Genomic DNA, 22,462 nt, shown 5'->3' with positions numbered 1-22,462 from the left:
TCTCAGTATGAGAGAGAAAAACAGAAAAGGAAGGAGAAAGGAAAGAAAAAGAAAAAGAAAGCTTAACCTGTACACAGTGTCAAGGAGTTAAGAACAGAGAATGCCGGAAAAGAAGCTGAAGTTTGGCCACTCATCTGATCATTCCTGCAAAACTGGAAATCTCACAACTGAGTATCTTAGCTCACTTCTCTTCCTGGTGACCAAATGGAAGGGAGCCCTTCCAGAGGACTGGAGAAGTTACCACAATATTCTCAACGTTGCTGTTTCTACCAAATGTCTCCAAACTGCCTATCACTGACATTTTGTCAACCTGCCAGTATTATGAAATTTCTTAAAAATAACATTTTTATTTAAGGCTCAAAATCTTCAAGTCTTCCACATAGTTGTTTTTTTTTTCTGCACAACTAAGTATTACACCAAACAGAAATAAATACCAATCATTCATTTATTCAACATTTACTGAACAGTTATTTTATGCTTGGTCCAAGGCGCTTTAAGAAATCACACATTATTGAAATTAGGGTGAATTCTATTTTGCATATGTGCTGTTTGGTGGTGTTTGACTTACACCAAAAGATAGCCTGACAAAGGTATTTGCGTTGCACCCCGCCTATTTGTGGTATACTCAAAAAGTATTATTAGAACAGCCCAAATCCAGGCTTGAGTCTCAGCTGTGTGACAGGCAAGCTGCGTGTCCTTGGGCGGGTTACCTAACTTCTCCAGACAATAATATTTCTTCACCTGTTGAATGCAGGACTGGGTTTCACAGTCATGATGAAGATTAAATGAGATATCAGATGTGAAGCACTTAACAAACCCTGGCACGTGGCAGGTAAGCAGTTGCTCATCTATCATGTGCTGGGCTTGATTCTAGGTACCAAGTTGGCAGAAGAAGAAATCCCAGCCCCCTCCTCTGTCCTCATCCTTCCCCTCAGCATCAGCAGTAACTGTCCAGGGCTCTGCAAACTGGGACGACGGTGGGTTTTCCAAAGGCCTTTTGGTTTAAGATCCCACTGTGCTGAGCACGTATCTGCACTTTCCCAAGAGGTCAGCCTGCACCCAGAATCCTCACAAGAAGACTACGTGACCCTATTCACCCGGGAACCCCAAAGCAGAGGGCTGAAGGGACCCACAACCAGCTTCACATTTAGGCAGAAATAAAATTTAAGAAACACAGCCTATTGTTTCTGGCCCTTTTGCTCTCAGGAGAAAGGTGATTTAATAGGAGGGGGCGCAGCTCTACTCGGGAAGTGCCCACATGAACTGCTCCATTGTTCCGCCTGCTCCCTGACTCATTTTTACGTTTCCTCTCTGTCCTTCCCAGGCCTCCCTCAAGTTCTGGTGTGTTCCTTATGGGGCACAATAGAGTCTCTGTGAGATTCTTATTCTTTTGTTTGTTTTGGGTTTTTTTGTGGAACCGGGGATTGAACTCAGGCCCTTGTACTTGCCAGGAAAGCGCTTATTCCACTGAGCCATCACCCTGGCCCCTCTCTGTGAGATTCTAATGTGCAATAAAACCAGCTATGAGGGCAAGAATAGTTTATGCACAAAATGCAAGGCCCGGAGCCAGGAGCCACCAGTGGCGCACCCTGTAATCCCAGTACTCTGGAAGGCTGAGGCAGGAGGACTGCATTTCAAAATGAACAACTTATGGAGACTGTCTCAATACAAAATATTAAGGGTTCAATCCCTGGCCCCACATGCCCCGCTGGCCCCTGGGGTGCACTGAGCCAGAGATTGAGTCCAGGCATGGTGGCACACACCTGTAATCCCAGTGCTGAGGAGGCTGAAAACAGGCGGATCACTACAAGTCTGAGCTGCATAGTGAGACCCTGTACTGAAATACATAAATGAAAAATATATGTATATTAAACTGAAATGAAAAAAGAGCTGAGGCATACCACAAAAATGGGAGTGCAGTCAAGTTTACATGAGTTGTGTATTTCATAGTACTTTCTAACAGTTCAGTTGATTGAGTTGATTAAAAAAATTAACTAAAGAGCCAGGCAGATAGCTGAGTGGCATAAACACCTGCCTGGCAAGCACAAGGTCATGACTTCCATTCCTGGTACCAATAAATAGATAAATAAATAAATAACTTAGCTAAAAGCCTTAAGTGTTTATAAGATTATATTCAAGTCAGAAGCATGCGATTGATACACACCCTTTGGGAGTAAAACCTCGAACAAAGTCCCGAGTGGTCTGCTTCTGCCCTAGCACAGCCAGCCACCTGATCCGGCAAGGAAGAAACTGGCAGAACTGATTTTCCGCAGAAGAGGGTGCAAGGACCACAGGCAGCCCTGGCACTCTGCAGCCTAGCTCACTTGGCTTTGAAGCTCAACCCTCATCCCATCTCTGTCTCCACCATCAAGGTGGTTTTTAAATGTCTCCAATCCTCCCTGACCTCATCTGAAACACAGACTTCTAAGAAGACTAACCTGAAGGGAGGATGGGAACAGAGCGTGGGAACACAGCAGGCGTCCAGGAAAGGTGTTTCCCTGCCTCCCTGCCCCCAATGCCCCCACCTTTTCTTGCCCTCCACTGTTATTACAGCTCTCCTAGGCCCCTGCCCTTCATCTACTTTTTCAACCTCTTGCCTGCTACTCCTCCAAACCACCCCAACCTGCTATTAGAAATAGCCCTCAAAAAAAAAAAAAAAATCAGAAATGTGACGGGCCCTTTTCGCCACACATCCCGCTCTGGCCATCACATTCAGAGCCAGTCTGCATTCAGGGCAAAGTCCCCTTGCAGCCCATCTGTTCAGCCTGGCCTGCCTGCACCACATAGCCCTGCCCCTGAACGGCAGAGGCGTCTGCGTTTCAGGAAGGCAGCCATTGTTCCTGGAAGGTGCCATCTGTTCTGGGGCACTGCCTCTGCTGCACCCCTCCTGGCCACCGCCCCCTTCTCCCCTCCACCCACTGCAAGACTCCACTGCAGAGGCTGGCTCCAGCACCCCTCCCTCTCTGAATGCCTCCCTGACTTCCTTGGCTGACCCAGTGACATGCCACTCCTACAGCAGTGACGCCTTCCTCAGGTGTATTACTTCAACTCTGTGCCCCATCACCATAGCCACGACGGTCCTTCTCCACTACATGATTAGTTTTTCCACAACCGACCGAGTATCACTCGAGCTTTTAAAAAAATTACCTGCAAGTTTTATCTCTGCTCTCAAGAAAATGATGGAACCAAATAGATAATTTCTTGAACTGAAAGGACAGAGTGAGAATAAAAGAGGCTCAAAAAATATCTTTATGAATAGAGGAATTTCTGAGTGGAGAGAAATCCTCTTGTGACTGATGAGTCTATTTCCCTCCCCTTGAACGTGAGCGGCCTTCACTAGGAGGACCAGGAGAGGCCCGAGTGGTGTTGGGCCATTTCCTCAGCCCAGTTACTGAGCAGGACAGCTTTGGTCTTGGTTTTCTAGAACCCAGAGCCCTCCCATAAGAACTGTGATTATCCTCATGGGAAAGTCATGTGGAGAGGTAGCCCAGGGAGCTCAGGCTTCGAAGGAGCCTTGCCAAGGTGCCAGGTGGGGGAGAAAATCCCCCCAGCCCTCCATGCTGACCACTGACTCATACCCTCGAGTGACCACAGCCAAGTCCACCAGGACAGAAGAATCACCTACTGGGTCCTGCTTAAAGTCATGATCAACACAATCACACACACTTAAATGATGATTTTTTTTCTGTTTCCGTTTTTGTTTTGCTAACCCATCACGCTTTGGTGTGCCTTGCTAGACAGCAGCAGGTAACCAGCTGGGCCACCATCTTCATCATATTTGCCTCGGCATCCTGTGGTACCCTACGTAACAGAAGGGGAACACTTAGTTGACAAAGGGTAACATAGCTAGCAAAGGGAAAACTGAACTTAAAGAAGTGATATTACACATTATTACAAGTCTGTAATCTCAACTAAATGCTCAGCACTTAAAAGTAGCCTCCCTGTCTTATGCTACAGCTCCTCTATGGGAGGTGGCAGCAAGCCCCCAACACCATTAGCTTGAACCTGTTATTTATGGACAGCTCAGCAAAGACACCACCAATGGTAAAAACATAAGCCCTCATCTTCACTTTGAGAGAGGAGAGGACAGACTTTCAGGAGCATGTAGACAGATGCAGTTAATAGATAACTTCAGAAGCCACCCGGTATAACACTGCACCGGAAGCGGAGGGACCTTCCATTCTGTCCTTCACCGCTCTCTCTTCCTGGGCAGGTGATGAACATATGTGTGTCTTCACTTGTGCAGCTACCATGTGTGGAAATGCACACGTGCTGACAGAGGAGCGACATGAATGGAAAACACCTTCAGTTCGCTGGCCCAGAACCACTTAGGCTGACTCAAGGTATCGGCGTTATTTGGAGGATATGTGATTCTAGTGTGTGCAAGCGCCTGAATTAGTGACCACAACGCCACGTGCTGGGTCAGCCAAGCATATGTCTGACATGTGCCAGCCTTCCCTTTTGTCACCTGTAAAGTAGAGCAAATAGAACCACACCAAAGTGAATGGCAGATCTGACTCACTCTTGAAGGAGACAGAACAAGTGTTGAAGGCTGAAAATAATCACCTGTGTCATAAGTCTGGGTCTTCTACAAGACAAATGGGGCCAGGCAGAATGTGGTGGGGAGGTTGAAACTTCTGTGTGCAGTGCTCGGTGCTGTTCAGGCACTAAGAGCTCAGCAGAAGGCCTGGGTGATCAGAGCACAGGCCCTACTCTGTTCTCAGAGGCGTGGACTCTCCGTCCATTAGGAAACATCAATCGCATCACATCACTCGCCCTCCTGCAGCCAGCCGCGCTGCAAGCCCGATTTCTAGCCCCATCTTAAAGCGGGGAAATACATGGAGACCTACAGAGCTTTCAGGACTCTCCTGCTTTGGTTTGCTTTGCTGCCATAACAACAACAAAAACACCCACAGGGCCGGGGAAATAGCTCAGTAGAATAAGTGCTTGCCTGGCAAGTGCAAGGGCCTGAGTTCAATCCCCGGTTCCGCAAAAAATATATAAATAAATAAATAAAATTTAAAAACACCCAGAGTGGCCCAAACAACAATAATCTATTTACTCCCCGTTTTGAAGGCTACATGCCCAAGCTAAGGTCCCAGCACAGCTGGTTTCGCCCAAGGCCCTCTCCCTGGCTTACAGGCCTCTTCTCTGCGCATGCTCATCCTTGGTACCTCTTCTTGTAAGGATTCCTGTCACCCTAGACTGGGCTTCCTTATGACTCCATCTTACCTTAATTACCCCCTTCAAGGGTCTCTCCCTAAACATAGTCACAATGTGGAGCAGGGCTCCAGCCCACAAATTTTAGAGCAACACAATTCAGACTGCAGCAGCTCCCCAAGTCCCTAAGCCAGTCAGCAGGGCGGCTGGGCTGTGCACCCTGCTCCCCGCCACTTCCTAAGGTCCACCTGTTGCTGTCTGTGCTGTGTTGCCACTTCACTCAGCATCCACAGGAAAAAGCTTCGTGGAATTTACCCATTTCTTGGAGTTAAGAGACTAAGGGCCAGAAAATGGAAGTCAAAAAGGGACACCAAAGCCACAGAAAGACAAGCAGAAAATCCAGACGCGCTGGGAAGGAAGGGCAGCTCACACCCAAGCCCATTCTTCCAGGGCCAGCAGCTCCCTCCCTGTCCTACAATGCTAGCGTTATTGTGCCAGCAGGAAATTCCCCACCCTCCTCTCCAATGCTGAGGAAGGACCAATGTTTGCTCCCCCTGCCCCTCCCCCCCCCAAGTCATCCACAGGGCACAATTCAATCCCATGCTTTGGGCAAAATTACAAGACAATATACAATTTAACTTTTTTCATCACAGTTTGGAACCAAAAATTTCAGAGACTTTCTTGAGGGTGCCACAGAGCTCATAAATGTAATTTATAAAGATGTTCTGATTAGCTAGAATATGTTAAATTTAAAAAAGCAAGACCTGACTTTCTCCTTCTTCCAGATAATGCTGAGAAGCATCTTGTATTTATAAGGCACAAGCTTTCAACTATATTGGATTTTCCTTTTTAAAAAGAACAATAATTTAAAGTGGCTGCTAGAAGAGAATTGGTAGGTGCATTTAAATGGGTATTTGTGTTCTGAAAATCCTAATTGGAGCTCTTTTATTGTTGTTGTTTATGCGTGTGTTTGTTTTGGTTCTGAAGGAGGCTGAGGTTCTTTTGTGCATTAGGAAGCCTTTCATCTAAAATTCCAGTTTCATACAAAACTAACCCAGCACAATGGAGATACGACTATATAACGCATTAAAACATGCTCAAGTATTGTTTTAAAGGCAGGCAATATCAGGATGGCTTTTCTATATGAATCTTCCTAAGACAAATAAGAGACACAGCAGGACCTGTGCACCTCAGCAAGAGCCAGAACCTGTGTTATCCGTGGCCAGTGTCTTAGCAGTCCCCACCTTGCTCTGTGCCTGCTAGCCCTGAGACACAGCGGGGGAAGTAAAGTCTGTCTCGCTTCAGCTCCGCTGGCTACCACCACAAGGGCTGTAGCTCTGTGCTTTTCAGTGTCACTGAGCAGAATTTTGACTTGCAGTCCAGCACATTCTATTGGTCAGGAAATGGCTTGAATAAGAATAATTCTCTGTCCTTTTCCCAGGAAAAATGCAGTACACATTACTAAACACATCATATCAGTAACTGCTCTCAAATAGAGGTGCTCTTCTAATACTAAAAAAAAAGTAAGAAGCTTTTTTCTAGAAATACCTTAAATTAAAGCATTATTAAAGCATCATAAATGCCTTTGTTGTACTAACCAAGGGGATTTAAAATTACACACATATATTTTAATGTGCATATTTTAGTAGTGTGTTTATGGTATTATTCTTTATCTGAGATATTAATTCAAAGACTTTTTAGCTTTTCTCCCTAAACTGTCCAGGTAGAAATAGAGGACCCCGACAGCTTATGTAAGGAGTAAACAATGAACCAGATATTCGGCCCCTGCCTAGCAGGAATAAGTTCCAGATCACAGAAGCACCTTCCGGTCTCTTCAGAGCCACCAACATGAGCACGAACTCCTCATGTGTGAGAGAATCCCATGTCTATCAAGGAAAAGACATTGTATAAATTAAAGCCCTTCTCTGCTGGGGCACATTTTTTATTTTTTAGTTTTTGGCAGAACCGGGGATTGAACTCAGGCCCTTGCATTTGCCAGGCAAGCACTTATTCTACTGAGCCATCTCCCCAGCCCCAAAGGGCACATTTTTGGATAAAACATTTTATGTATATCATGAGAAAAAGCATTTTAAGATGGTGACCCAGAGAGTCATGACAACTGATTTAATCAGTGGTGGCCCCAAAGGTTTCCTGGGGAGCCTTACTATCATAACTTTATCCTTCCATGCTACTTAAATTCTCAAGTATGTCTCCTAATCTACTCTTGCAGAACTAAGCTCAATACAAAGTAAGGGACAAACACTGGGGCTGAACCTCTTAGAACTTGGTGCAATGAATTTAACAGAACTGTATTACTTGCTATGGGGCACTTTCATGGAGATCATTCATCTTCCTAGTCTAGAAAGCTCAGTGTTGATAAGGTATAACATACGGTTGCCTGTTTAAATAGTTTCATTAACAAATGACAAGTGAGCACGCAACACAGAGAAATTGCTTGTGGGCAATGTGGAAAGAGAAGAAACCCTCTCCCGTGGCCTGGTCAACGCTACACCAACGAAGCTGAAGAGGCGCTGGTGCACTGGTGCTGACGTCCTGGGATCCGCCCAATGCAGTAAGCAGGGAAACACGTCTCTCTCAGGAAAACATGTAACTAAACATGAGATGGCTATAGTTCTTTAATTCAAACAGATTTAAAATGCACTAGCATGGTTTTTTCACTTCAGTGTTCCGAATTCCATGTTTGAGACTCCCTTACAAACAATCCCATCACTCTGCACTGTGAGCCTAACAATGGGCACTCCAGAACTTGTTATCTTTAACTCAGTATGTTCTTGGTTAAAAGCTGACATTTCTTTTGCTGCTGTGATGGGGATTGAACCCAGGGATTCATGCATGCTAGCTAAGTACTCTATCACTGAACTACAGCTCCAGGTCCCCCAAATCAGCTTTCTCTAAAATAAAAGAGGTCCCCTTCTGAGAGCTAGAAGAAGATTTGGGGAGAGAAGGCTCAAATTAATTTTCTTATTTTTCAAAAAAGCTCACTCATTGATTATACATTCCCTGCTTGGAAATAAGAGTAGACTGGGCCAGGGAGATGGCTCAGTGGAATAAGTGCTTCCCTGGCAAGTGCAAGGGCCTGAGTTCAATCCCCGGTTCCACCAAAAAAAAAAAAAAAAAAAAAAAAAAGAAGAAGAAGAAAGAAATAAGAGTAGACTGACTAATCTTCCCACTCATTCCAGCTGTCACAAAAATTTGTTTTTGCCTTGCCCCTGGGTGCACTGGGCTGGTGACTGAGACTGGATATGGTGGCACATGCCTATAATCTCAGGCCGGGGAGACAAAACAGAAAGATCACCACAAGTCCAAGCTGCATAGTGAGCCCCTATACCAAATATATACATTTTAAAAAATTTATGAATTACAAAAATTTGTTTGCCTCCTGGTTATTCTCAACATTTGTGAGCCCTACTTTGGTCAATGGATTTATAACTTCAAAGCTAATTTCCTTACATGATTGACACTGTACATTGCTAGATGTCACTAGACTTTGAAGCAGCAATCCAGCAGAAGCATACGTGTGGCCGTGTCACTGGGACAAGAGAAGTACAAAAGTCAAGAAGAGTGTATCTTACACAACCGTAACCCTAACTCTTGTTTCTTTGTCCAAAAAATAAATTAACTAATTTAAAATCAGTATCTCCAAATACCCCTAAAGCGCAAGGCTTATGTTTTCATATCCACGCAGTACAGTGTGGAGACTGACGGGCACCAGCGCCCAACTTGGTCACTCTCTACCGTTTGGACGTCGCCCTCTTCCTTACTTGTTGCTGTCGTGATCATCTGGGTTATCACTGCTTGAGGGCAATTCATGACTTTCCTTTTTCAGCCTATCACAGACTAAAATAGGCCTGAGATTAATTTCTGGAATAAAACCTGCTAGCCAAGGAAAGAGATTTAAAGAGCTATGTCATTATAAAAACAAGAAAATAAGCAGCAGAGGGTTGATGAAGATGACTGAACATAGGACCAATCTGCATTGTATATATAAACCAGATGATGAGACTACATGGGGCAGCAGTTAGTACACAGACGCAATGTGAGTTTAGTTTTCAATCAACTACCTTGGGCTTAAAGCTCAAGAACCATCACCGTTACATCCTTCGTACAAATTTCTCAGATTTAGTTATTTAAATTATTTGTCTGGAACTGATGGGCTTCTGGTCTCTACATTCGTTCTACCTAATATTTTGTTTTATTTAGGGTCTTAATGACTGGCTTAAAAGTGTTTCTTTGAAAAGCAAGTGCTCTTAATTCCACTTTGAAGACTCCTTTACAGATAAACCCATCATTCTACAGCACTAGGGATGGTCACTCTACAGTGAAAGTGAAGTTTTACTGCAGGAGGTATCTTGGTTAGAAACTGACTTTGGGTAGAAGAAAGCCCTTGACTAGGGGTAAGGGGTTGAGGCTTTCAGGCAGTGAGCACAAGTGTTCCGAGGAAAGACCCAGGCACTTGGAGAAAGACCATAAAGGAAATGCAAACAAGAGCAAAATCTAGAGGGAATGACCATGCAATTCAACAGCCTGCAGGTTGTAAGAACTGAGACAACAACAACTACAACACCTTCCTCCAGCTCCTCCAGTGCCACCTGTCACACAGGTGCACGTATGTGTGTGTACTATTTGCAGATGTACCAGGGTCCCATTTTTGTGTGTCTCTACTTGAGCTACTTGCTCAGGCTTTGATCCCCTTTCCTCTCCATCTACCTTCAAAGTGTCCAATCATCCTCTAATAGCCAGCTTTACCATAAGCTTCTCAGGGGAGGTGCTTGTCCCGCTGTGCCTGCTGTGGCACTTAACAACCTGTGCTGTTGTTATTCGATGTTACTGCGAGTTTTGCCATCAAAACTGTGAGCTTCCTGAAGGCAAGGCTAATCTTCCGTATCACTTGAAATCACACGTTTAAAAAAATACACCAAGTCTGCAATCACGCATACTCCAATGGAGTCTCGTTTTTGTAAATAAATGCAAAATGATAATGGCATAACCACTTCTCAAGATCACTGTGTGGATGAAATCATCTGTTTACCTATCACATACCACGTGCTCAACAACTGTCAGATGCCACTTCCCTCTGTGTCTCAGAACCAAGCCAAAAGCATCCTAATTAGTCCATGTTCAGCACACCTGTGTTGGATTCCCTACTACCCTAACTGATCAATTACATAAAAGTGGGATAGAACAGAAATTTTACCTACTCTTGCTGACCCCTGAATGGTACAGAATATGCCAAAGAAAATACCTGAAGTGAAGCATCAGAACTTAGGCCATACTGCTTAACTCAGGAGCTACCAGCAAGCACCTACTCTTTGTTCTCTAGAACCAATGTTCCTGCCCTGGAATACTTCCTTTTGAACTTCACGCTCTCTCTTCCCTTAGCCCTACATGGAAGTGGAAACATACACACTTTCCCCCACTAACCAAATTGGCACAGTTACATGAGAATTGCAAAGCTAGTTTGAACTTGTTGGCACAAGGGACCACCTAATCACACACACATTATGCCCACAGTCTCTTAGCATGGGAGGGCTCACGGCTCTCACCTCATTTTAAGAAAGGAGAGAAGAAATGGAGAGAAAAGAAGAAGAAAAAGAAGAGGAAAGGGAAGGTGTGGAAACAGATTTCTCTTGACAAAGAGAAATCCCAGCGCAGTTGAGCATATCCTCCTACGTTCCGACAGATTCAGAGCAGCACGCATGATGGTCTATCTCTGTATCTGTGTAATACTTAAAGTGCCCTAGTAGATTTTCACAATAATGATTTCTTTCTGCTTCTAACTGGCAAAAATTCAGTGATGCTCTCTAGCAAGACAAGGACTGAAATCGCTTTCAGCGTGCAGAGCTGGCTCCCTGTTCCCCACGCCACACTTGCAGTCTGCATGGGGTCTCCCTGTCTCCTCCACCCACATTATCACACTAGCTCAAGGGGGAGGCAGGAAGGAAGGCGTCATGCTAATTAGATGTACACAGACGGCCACACAATATTAGGAAACCATTCTCTGTCTTTTAATAATCCACTTTCATGTTATTATTAATAAAGTAAAAACTCTGACTTTCTCCAAGTCACCCAGTGCTTTTAACGGAAATCTTGTCTCCAACCAGCATAGTTTTCCTCCAGCGGATACTATAAACACTGCTGGCAATTTTTTCCCCAATGCCTCTAACATATTTTCACTTAGCACCAGTGTGATGTATAAGATCTGACAGCCCGGCAGTTATAGGCCACCTGCATCACTGTCGCCATGACAACAGTGAAAGACAATCCATGATGCCATGCCCTGGTCACACGTTTCAATACAGCTTATCTGTCCAAAGCCACTGAGTCTAATGGAAGAGAGTAATTACCATCTTCCACTCATTGTCAAAATTCCTACCATATAATGCTCTTCAAAATTATTTTATTCCTCTCACATGGCTGCTTTGCAAAAACTAAAAGAAACCTTAAGTGGAAAGTGGGGGGGTCTATGGAAGAAGGAGGAGGAAGAGGCTACAACAGGCACAAACGCAGCTGTGTGTGAACTGTCCCTTTGCAGCCTGCAGCCACCCCAGCTAGCAAAAGGGCTGTGACAGAAACAACTTCAGTTCATTGACTGGCATCCTAAGATTTCTGTAAATCTGGGTCAGGAACTAGACAGCAAAATTTCCCAATTTTGGCCTCTTCTGAAGATGTCTGTTTTGTTCCAACCAACATAACCCTTGCCCAGGGACCATTATCTCCCAGGCAGGACACTGTGGGCGACAACGACTGGTGCTGCAGCTCAAACGACAGCAAACAAGGGCTACGCAGAGGCCTGCCGTGTGAGTGCTCTCCTATGGTCTTCTGCTCTGCATCCCTCCCCTTCACACTGCAATCATAAAAACAGACACCTGGATACCCGGCTGTCCAGTGTTTACATTCAGCAGTCCAGGTCCTTGGCAATGGAGAGAGTCTGTTCCTGAGAAAAGCCTTATTCATATAGTATTAAAAGGTGAACTTTGACCAGCAAACATTTTCGTGGGAAAACCTTGGGGAGAAAAGTGGTTACAGGAAATAATTAAATTTAAAGGTAACATTCAAAGTAATATGAACTTGCAAAGCAAATTGCAGAGCAAAATCATGAACAAAAGGGCAAGAAAGATAGGCCTCTGGCACAGGCAGCTTAACCATGGCAAGATGGTGCTGCCCCTTTTCTTTCTTTCTTTTCTTTTTTTTTGGTGTGTGGGAAAAAGGGGGTAACTAGGGGGGATTGAATCTAGGATCCAGGGCTGGCTCTCTGAGCTACATCCCCAACCTTTTAAAAAAATTTTATCTTGAGAGATAGTCTTCCTAAGTTGCTAAGTTGTCCAGGATGGACTTGAACTTGCCATCCTCCTGCCTCATCCTCCTGAACTATTAAGATTACAGTTCTGTCCCACCACAGCTCCCCTTTCTCTCACTTCAGTCATTTGCTTAAAAGTCATATCAAGCCTGCTACTCACTCATTAACTAGCAAGAAAGCTATATGAAGTGGCACCTAGCTTTGTGGTAAGTGTAAAACACTACTATTAAAAAAAAGCAACTTAACAAGACTAAATACCAATCCATAAAAGAATGCTTGAAGTCTAAATAACGAATTCTTAGATCAGTATTTATGCACCTGACAGAGTATGCCTGAAATGTTGTATGTATGACTTAAATCCTAAAAACCCATAGCCATAAAACATCATGCCTGTTATCAGAACATCACAGTTATGCATAGACACCACCTCGGTTCAGTGTGTTAAACCTGACATTACAGACATCATACAACAGACTTAGAGAGGCTGCCCGGCCTCTGTGCCACAGCCACTCTTGGACAGAGTGGACAGGCCTTTTTAACGTTGATCTCTTGATCACTTGGCCAGTTCGCTGCTCATTAGCAGTCTTCACAGGAGGCCAGAGAAGGATGAGCAGAGGCTGAGCTGAGCCTAGGAAGAGAAACTTCAATAGCTTGCATAATTTATTACAGGACAACATCAAAGATACAAAGATGCCTGCAAACAAATCAGATACTCTGGTCAACCCATGATTTAGAATATTCGGAATAATTTTGCTGATTTTAATACTTGGATGAAACACCTGAATAATCATTGGTGGATTTCTCCTCATCATCCTAGCTGTGTTTCCTCTCTTATCGTAGAATTTGGTCAACACCATTTAGAGCACCAGGGCTTAATAAATATATATGCTTTGATAGGCTAGAGCTGGAAAGCTTAAACTATCATCAGAAAAAAATTTCCTTTTGGCTACCTTCACCGTGAGGGAGACCCAATGTGAATCAGTCTTCAGTAATGTTTTCTGCAGTATTCCTTAAAAGGCTCTTCTCCACTGTATCACCTCATTTAAAGGGGAAACCTCAAAAGATGCCTCAGAACCTTCCTCTTCAGGAAGCCTGACCCTCACACAAGCAACAGAAAGAGTGGAAGTTCTTGTTGCCTTCCACCTTGCCCATGACTGCAGCCCAGCTCTTGAGCTGATCGGTGTTCTCCGTCTTCCCCAGCTCAACATTTCTGAAGGTTAGAAGCCCATCCCTTTGTTGAATGACCTTTGGTTTGGGTTTCTATAATGCTTCCTCATGGCTAAACTCAATTCACTCTTTTAGGACAACAGAACTAACACTTTCTTAAAGCCTCACATCAAGAGGAGCATAGTGCTGGTTTGTCTCTATACTGGTGTTAGTAACTAGGGTCATTTGGTCAAAGTAGTACCTCCCCAATTTCTCTGCTATAAAGTTACTACATTTGCCTTTGCAATTAATAAGTAACTTGTGGGTAGATATTTTGAGGCTATGTAAATAACCTGTTCCCTCAAATGTTCACTTGCCGGGCTTCACACATGCTGATGATTTTGTATCTTACCACCCTTTAATACTTACTAGTTGCATAGATATTCTGTCCGTTCCCTCCCAACTTACTTAACCGACTGTTGTAACCATTTGGACTTCAGGACTTATGTATTTTACTAACTTGGTTACAATCCATTACCATATTTATTATGACAGCAAATACTCCCACGTTGGCCAATGGGATCCCATCCACCTGGCCCTGTCGTTGTGATTCTCTGATGGCTGCTGAACTTTCTGGCTCAGCAAAGCGTTCCTCCCCCAGGTTGCACTTGCCCTGCCTAGTTCCAGGAACGTACTGATCTTTTCTCTAAGTCATACTCAGTAGATTCAAAGGTAATATGTTGAGATTCCTAAGACTGTGTTGTAAATACAGTCAGGGACACAAAGCAAAAGGCAGTCATCAATCTGGTCCAATGGGAACAGCACTGGGTAATCTGTAGAAAGCTGCCAACCAGCACAGCCTGCTTCCTGTGCCCAATTCCAGCATCACCAGAGTTGGCCTTCCTTCTGGTCACACATAGCCGGGCTATGAAAAGCACGGGGCAGCTCAAGGTCAGAGGAGGACAGTGGGGACAAAGGTCAGAGTTTCAGAATGGGATGGCGGAGACAAGACAGCGAGACCCAACAGAGGGGAGGTTCTTTTCAGACCCACTTGGGCTCATCCAGCAAATGTGGATTCCTTTCCTCTTTTAAAAACTAAATTATTTATCACAGTTCACTTGTCTCCCAAATATCTTCTGGTTCCATCTTACACGCAACCGTACAGTAAGCTGGAATTGATCTGTGAGGGAGAAAATATTGACATCTGTTCTTTTCAGAAGAAAACAAGAAAGCAGGGAGAAACTTCCGTGTGATGTGAGAAGTCGGGGGAGCCTTAGGTGGTTTAAAGCTTAAAGCCTGTGACACTTTAATCCTGTAAGAATACAATTACTAATGACTACATGGAAATTTCTAGGGTCTCTCTCAGAACTCTGTAAAAGTTCTTTCAGAATATCTCTTCAGTGGAGCCAGTCACGCGGCTCTTCTGCTAGCCTGGGAGAGAGAGTGACACCTTCCAGCGTCCACCCCAGTAAGGAGAATGACACCATTTTGACCTCTGGGTTCCCACAATGCTTTGCTTTTCTTTTTAATGTATTTAATACAGGTCTATAGGGCTTCACTACACAGATCAGACTCGTAGTGATTCTATTTTCAACCTCCCAAGCACTGGGATTACAGGTGCGCACCACCGCAACCCAGTCTCAATTGCCATCTCAGCGCACCCCTGGGGGCAGGGCCAGTTCCTCACGCCAGGGATCAAACTCCAGTAGTCTGCAGAGCTCTCTGGCTGGTCCTGCTTTTCTTTTTTAAATTTAGTCTGTCTTTCTTTCTTTCTAATGTATTTGGTACAAGGCCTTACTATGCAGCTCTGACTCATAGTGATCCTCCTGTCTCAGCCTCCCCAGCACTGGGATCACAGGTGGGGGCCAACCCCCTCTCCTCAGTGCACCCCGGGGATGGGGCCTGCTTGGCCTGTGGCTACAATGCTTTTCACACGTCTGTTAGAATCCTGGTCACACCATACCACAGGATGATGTGGAGCAATCTCCCCAGCAACACCAGCATACAAGGGCTGCCTCTGTGTTTTCTTTTGATTTCCAGCAGTCTCTGTGGAACCTGCCAGAGGGGCTTTCAAAGCCTGTTTGCTGAATTAGAGACTGTTGTCAAAAGGTCAGGGTTCCTTTTCCTTTCACCTAAGCACAAGCTTGTCTTAATTAAAACAGAGCAACAATATTATTGGGTTTTAAAATCATGTGGCTGTATATAGCTGTATATAATTGCAATGCAATCAAACCTCTGATATTTTTAGGTACTTCCTTCCCTAGAAACACTCTTTAGCTATTCTTAAAAAAAAAATCAGTATATGTCTCCTGAGTATGTTTTGTGTATATGTGTTTTGGTTTCTAAAACTTTTTAAATTATTTATTTATATTTATTTATTTACTTATTTGGTTCAGGGTCTCACTACGCAGCTTGGACCTGTAGTGACCCTCCCATCTCTGCCTCCCCAGCCCGGGGATTAGTGGTATGCACCACTAGGCCCAGTTTCAGTGGCTGGCACACTGCACCCAGTGCTCCAGGGCCGCAGTACCAGGGATTGAACCCAGGTTCTTGTGCTTGCCAGGCAGGTGCTTAGACCACTGAGCTACCTCCCCATCCCCTTTAAAACTTTTATTACTGAGGGCTGGTGAGATGGCTCAGTGGTCTAAAGCACCTACTTGGAACAAGCTTGGCAAAGCACAGAGACCGCGGTTAGATCCCCCAGCACCACATGCCAGCCAGCCCCGCTCCCTGGTGGGCTGAGCTGGCTACACACACACACACACACACACACACACACACAAATAAATAAATGTTTAAAAAAAATCTTCTAAAAAAAAAACTTTTATTACTGGAAATTTCAAATACACAGAATGAGAAGATGTAATAAACCTCTACTGTCTCACCTCAGCTTGTAGCCTACCCTACTTCCCGCATACTTGGTGCCTATTTTACCCTTCCATATATTAAAGTCCAGTTATGATAGCCTTAATAAATACCTTTACATCTTGCAATACGTACCCTTATCAATTATGGTCTGTTTTTCAAAAATATGACCATAATACTACTATCACATCTAAAAAGTAATAACAATCCCAATGTTCAGTGAGTGCTAAAAATTCCAGTTGTCTGTCTTACTTTCTTTTGCACTAAGGTTTGAAATGGTGAAAAAAAATTTTTTAAAAAAGGGCTGAGGAGATAGCTCAGTAGAATAAGCACTTTCCTGGCAAGTGCAGGGTCCTGAGTTCAATCCCCAGTACCGAACCAAAAAAAAAAAAAAATTGAAATGGTGAAAATATACTGTTACTTTATACAACTCTTAAAAAAATTGGCCTTTTTAAAAATAAAAAGCCCCCAATTCACATCCTACAGAGCCCTAACACTTCACAGGAAAAGATACAGGAAGTCTCATTTCGGGGCAGGGCACTATGCTGCCAAAATTTTGTCAAACGTTTGTCCTATATAGAAATGTAAAACAGTTTTCCAGTTCGCTGTTTCTCTACTCCAGGACTCCCACAGCCTTCCACGAGTCAGCTCTGCTTCAGTGTTATTCATAGCACATAACAATACATTTTATTTTTAAGACTTAAAGTACATTTTCCTTCCTCCTGAATCTCAAGTGCTTACTCTCAATTAGCACAACTGCTTTCACTCTCAATTTTCACTTTTAAAATAAAACATGACTAGAAGAAAACGCTGTCCACGAAACACTTCACCCACAAGGTATGCAAAGCTAAAAAGTATCCCTTATAATTTTTAGTTGATAAATTAATCCGTGAGACTCAGTGTTTTTGTCTACATCAACACAAGCCAATGAGAGCATGAGCGGGAGGATGTGGAGAAATTACACACCTGTAATCTGAGCACTGTGCAAGGCTGATCACAAGTTTGTGTCCAGCACAGGCAATTTAGCAAGACCTCGCGTTAAAATAAAAAATAAAAAGGCCCTGGGTTCAATCCCCTAATCCAGGCGGCTGGGGGGTAGGGGAGAAAAGAGAGTAAGTGGACAAGTGCAAAAGACCCACAGGATAGACTGAAAGGAACTAACCTCTAGGTGAGACCCTCCCACCCCCCAGGGCTAAAGGGGCTCTTCAGATGCAAGGGAAAGACTTAAGATCAACCTTGGAACTATTCATTTGGGACGATTCTGACTCATTCAATGCTTTCTTTAACCTGGAACTGGAAACCTGGTGTAGAAAGAAAACCAAACAAGTGTTTCAAATTTATACAACCAAAATGACTTTGAAAAATAAAATGCACTTGTATAAAGAAATCTCGCCATTAACTGATTAAAGTGAAAACTTGGCAAAATTAAGATTATATTTGAATATAAAGTGGGTTTTTTCCCCACCAAATACAGTCATTAGTTGTATAGGTGTTGATTTGATATAGAATGTCCCTATTCGCCCTAATTGAAGATGAGGTGGCCTGGATACATTTACAAATATAAAGACTAGTATGCGCTAAAGATAATTTTTCAGATCATTAGTGATTTGCTATTATTTTGTTGTTTCCTTCTTTTTAAAAAGGATACATCTAAATAAAAGCATTTTATTTTACTAAGTAGGTTAAATATCCTATCCTGTACCTTTTTTATTCACTGATACTCTTTCATTCAAGGTGAAAAGCTGTACTATAATTACCACGAATTCTTAACATCCACACTCAGGTTACTGAAGTTATGCTGTATTCCCAGAATTCTAGACTTTGGGGTACTTTTCGTGTGTTCAAACAACACTAGCCTGAATCTAGGGCCCCAGAGACTCGGCTTTACCCGGGAGGCTCCTGGCTCTAAGAAGGCCCTGAAGTGTGGCCCTGAGTCCCCAAGGTGCACAGCCACATGGAGGACATTTCTCTCCACGTTCAGCACCACTGTGGTCACCGGAAGTCAAGAAGGCATCTATTCTACTACAGTAGAAGGATGAGGAGGCTGACAAAGAACACAAAAGGAAACACAGGTCATGTGGAGCCTGCCTGGACCCAGTCCCTTCAGAAGCTGCCTTATAAACTGCCACGCAGATCTGAAATGCCAGTCACACCACTCAAGAAGCTGTCCTGCCTGCCATGGTGGTCAGCTTTGGCCATGTGGGTCAGGCTCTGTTCTAGCTGAACACAACCAAATCAACTGAGTCACCTTTAGCTTAGACGGAAGTATCTGGGGAACATGACTGATGACAAAAGATTAGCAGTCCGGATGTGCATGCTCCCTGGAAGGAGATCTTTAGAAAGCACTGGCACCTTGCAGACAGTAGGACAGTGCAGACCCCCAGGAGGAGTGTGGGCTGGCTGCGGCTCAGGTGAGGTTTGCTGGCCGGTAGCAGGAGCTGCTGAGTTCCAGGGTCCCGCTGGCTTTCCTTTCCCTTGGCAGGTGTTTTTAGTTTATTTCTTCCTCCTTAGCAAAATTTAAAGGTTCTGTTATTTTTTGTTTTCCACATGGGGGTTGTTCTCCTCCATTGTTATCCTTAGTGTGATTTGGTGCTGAGGTGTCCCTCCTAAGAAATGTTGCTGTATTCGCACAGTCTTCCCCTTTTGTCCTACCGACTTTGGTCTTCTAAAAACCAATAATCATGGGCTGGGGGCAAAGCTCAGTAGCAGAAGGCCATGGATTTGATCTGCGGCATCCCCAGTGATGGTGTGATGATACTCATGAGCACAGACTCTAAAACCAGACTTCCTGGGTCCATCGATGCCAGTGCTCTACCACTTACCTAGCTGTACAACCTTGCTCAAGTCACCCAGCCCTTCTGTGCCTCAGCTTCCTCAGCTATAAATACGTCTACTTCACTAGTTTGGTGATTAAATGAATTACTAAGCATAAAATAGTACAGTGTCACACACGTGCTAGGGGCCATCTGAGTATCAATTCCCGAAACAATACAAAGCACATGTGGTGATCAGGTAGAAGAATCATAACCTTGACTGTCTTTGTGGGGCAGTTCAGTGCAGAAAAATAAGTGTATAACATCGAAACAATTTCAGAAAGCCAGGAGTCATTGTTCTGGTCAATATTTATGTTACAGTCCACTGGACGCAAACAAACTGTAGCAAAGGAAGGGAGCCTTGCATTCTTTCCAATTCCAGATAGAACATACTAAGAGCCACTTCTCGCCCAGGGACCCAGGTGGATCAGATTCTCTCCCTGCTGTCCCCTCATCCAGAAGAGGCCTATGCTGTAAATGGAATTACCCAACCAAACCAATCTCTTTCTCAACAAGAGCTTTGGAAATGAATGTGGGGTTGTCAACAAGATCAGCAGAAATTAGCAGCAGCTGAGACTGGGCGTGGTAGCACGTGCCTGTAATCTCAGCTCTTGGGAGGCTGTAAACAGGTAGATCACTACAAGTCTGATCTAGTAGGGAGACCCTGAACACCCTGTAGAACCTTTCCTTAAAGAAAAAAAAAATTACGCTGAGTATTCTATCTTACATCTCATGATGTATTTATGGATATGCAACAGCGTAGCTACATACACTCAGTACAGACTTCAATATACCTCTTCAAAGACACTTCAGGACATACTTTAACATTTATGCCATTTGAAGACAGGGCTCTTCTCTGGTCAAATACCTCTCAATCTCTTTAGTCAACTACTATTAACTACTCTAGAGAAGCAAATTAATAGTTATTGTAGGGTTGAAAAGAGACTTCCAGTCACAATCAAGTTTGTCTCCTGAGGTTAAAAGCTAACTAGAGTGTGACATCTATGGTATGAATCTGAGTGCCTCTCCTAATGAGTAATAGCTGTGTTAAATTACAGGTTACTACCCACACATACACAGAGGGCTGCGTGTACGCGCTAGATGATGTCTTCCAAAAGTAATTATTACCCAAACACAAATCAACAAAACCTTTGGCTAAACTGACATTCTTGTTTTTCTAATTCCTCACTGGTACATGGAACTGTGCAGAAATGTCTATTGTACATTAATATTTTCAGGGCACCTAGTCCTCAGGCATCTTGCTTCCACATTAATCTTCTGCATTTTGTTGCCTATAGGTCCTTTCCCACCGTTCTAATTTTAGATAGAGTTAGTCCATAAAAATTAATCTTTTCTCATACAAAGATTGGTCACAGCTAAGATCTAATAGTTTCTCCTTCATCTTTTTTCCTCATAGGGAAATGTATGAGCTATGTTAAATTGTTCTTTTTACTCTCACTTTTCATGTCAAGGCTCCCAGCAGCAGGGAAGTGGTGTCCAGCACCGCTGCCTGACGGTGACATTGAGACTGCAGCTCGGCAGCTTCCCTAGGAATAGGTTAAGCTGTGGCAGTCTTTAGTCATTAAACACAACACATGCGTACTCATGCGCTCACATAGTAGTATTAGGGAGAAATGTTCTTCTAGTATCAAAGGAAATCTTTTGGGCTACGAATTCTCAATCCAGACAGAGGGGGTAGGCTTAACTTTAAGCTTCGAATAGAGTTTCCCTGTTTCTAAATTACAGACAAGCTGTTCAGGAAATTCTGCCACTGGGTAGGCTGCAGAAAGAAATACTGAAAAGCAAAGTCACTTTTACCCGTACATGTAACTATGATGAGCTCAGATTCAATTGTTTGGCTTTTAAAGCTTTTGTTTTGTCTTTTTAAATCATGCCCAGGGATCTCTAAAGCAGAGATTTGGTTGTTACTAACTGTGCCAAAGTGGTACAAAAATATTAATGCTTCCCTGGCAAGCACAAGGGCCTGAGTTCAATCCCCAGTTCTGGAAAAAAAAATTAATGTTTCCCACTTACCATGACCTAAGTGAAATCCAAAATGTTAACTATTTCATATTTTCATATAAACAATCCAACTTTAGAAGACAAATTATCGTGGGCACTGTCTAGCACAGCATGTCTTTCTCTTGGTTCTGTAGCAAACAGCTCCAGGGTTCTTCTGCGCTAAGCATACTCTGACCAGCAAGCATGACTAAGTCGCCTCTAGGAAGGGGAGGAAGGCATATCAAGATTGGTAGCTCTGGAGGCAGGGAAGCCTCCATTGTCTACGTAGTGGCCTGCGCTGATAGACTTTCAATGTGGCAAAGCAAAAAAGTACAGTTCTACAGAAAGTTTATTTCATTAAATGAGCTTCTCATCTCAAGGTGGCATCTAAGGTTGTTTTGTGGTCCTAGGACCAATCTCAGGAGCTTTGCAATGGGCAATATCCCCAGTTGTTGTTGTTGTTGTTGTTGTTGTTGTTGTTGTTGTTGTCCAAACATGTGACCCTCCTGCCTCAGCTATAACCCTAGTACTAGGGACAGGATGCTGAGGCAGGAGGACTGTGAGTTTGAGTACAACATGGGCAACTTAGTAATTTAGTGTGATCCTTCCTGTCTCAAAAATAAATAAGTAAATACATATACAAAGCTGGGTGTGGTGGCACATGCCTGTAATCCCAGTACTATGGAAGGCTGAGACAAAGGGATGACAAGTTCTCACCCAGCCTGGGCCACTTAAGGATTTAGGGAAACCCTGCCACCAAATAAATAAGTAAAAGCCCGAAAATGCAGCTGAGTGTGGTAGCCCTGGGCCCTGTCCCCAGTACAGCAAAAAATATAAAATGAAATAATAAATAAAATTTGTTTAAAGATTTTTTTAAAAGGCTGAAGATACAGCTCAATACGACAACCCTAGGTTCACCCCCAGTACCACCCCTCCCCCCCAAATTAAACAGTTTCTTTTAAAAAATTTAAAGATCTGGGGCTATAGCTCAGTGGCTGGCTCAATCCTCAGAATCTCTATCCTGAAATTTAAGTATAATAGAGGCATCTGTCTCAAGGAACAGAGAGGAATTTATGTAAAGATGATGGTGCCAGGGTGTGGCTCCATGGTACAACATTTGCCTAGCATGAGTGAAGTCCCAAGTTCAATCCCCAAGTAC

At 43.7% G+C, this 22,462-nt stretch overlaps 1 protein-coding gene across 1 annotated transcript in view; it reads right to left on the bottom strand.

The window, feature by feature from the left end:
- The window catches only part of Maml3 (mastermind like transcriptional coactivator 3), a 416,933-nt gene that overhangs the window by 363,185 nt on the left and 31,286 nt on the right, over positions 1-22,462 (bottom strand). The gene's annotated exons all lie outside the window — the stretch shown is intronic.

This window comes from Octodon degus, unplaced genomic scaffold (assembly GCF_000260255.1).
Source record: "Octodon degus isolate 3935 unplaced genomic scaffold, OctDeg1.0 scaffold00180, whole genome shotgun sequence".
NCBI classification, from domain to species: domain Eukaryota; kingdom Metazoa; phylum Chordata; class Mammalia; order Rodentia; family Octodontidae; genus Octodon; species Octodon degus.
This window is presented reverse-complemented; position numbering and strand designations above follow the sequence as displayed.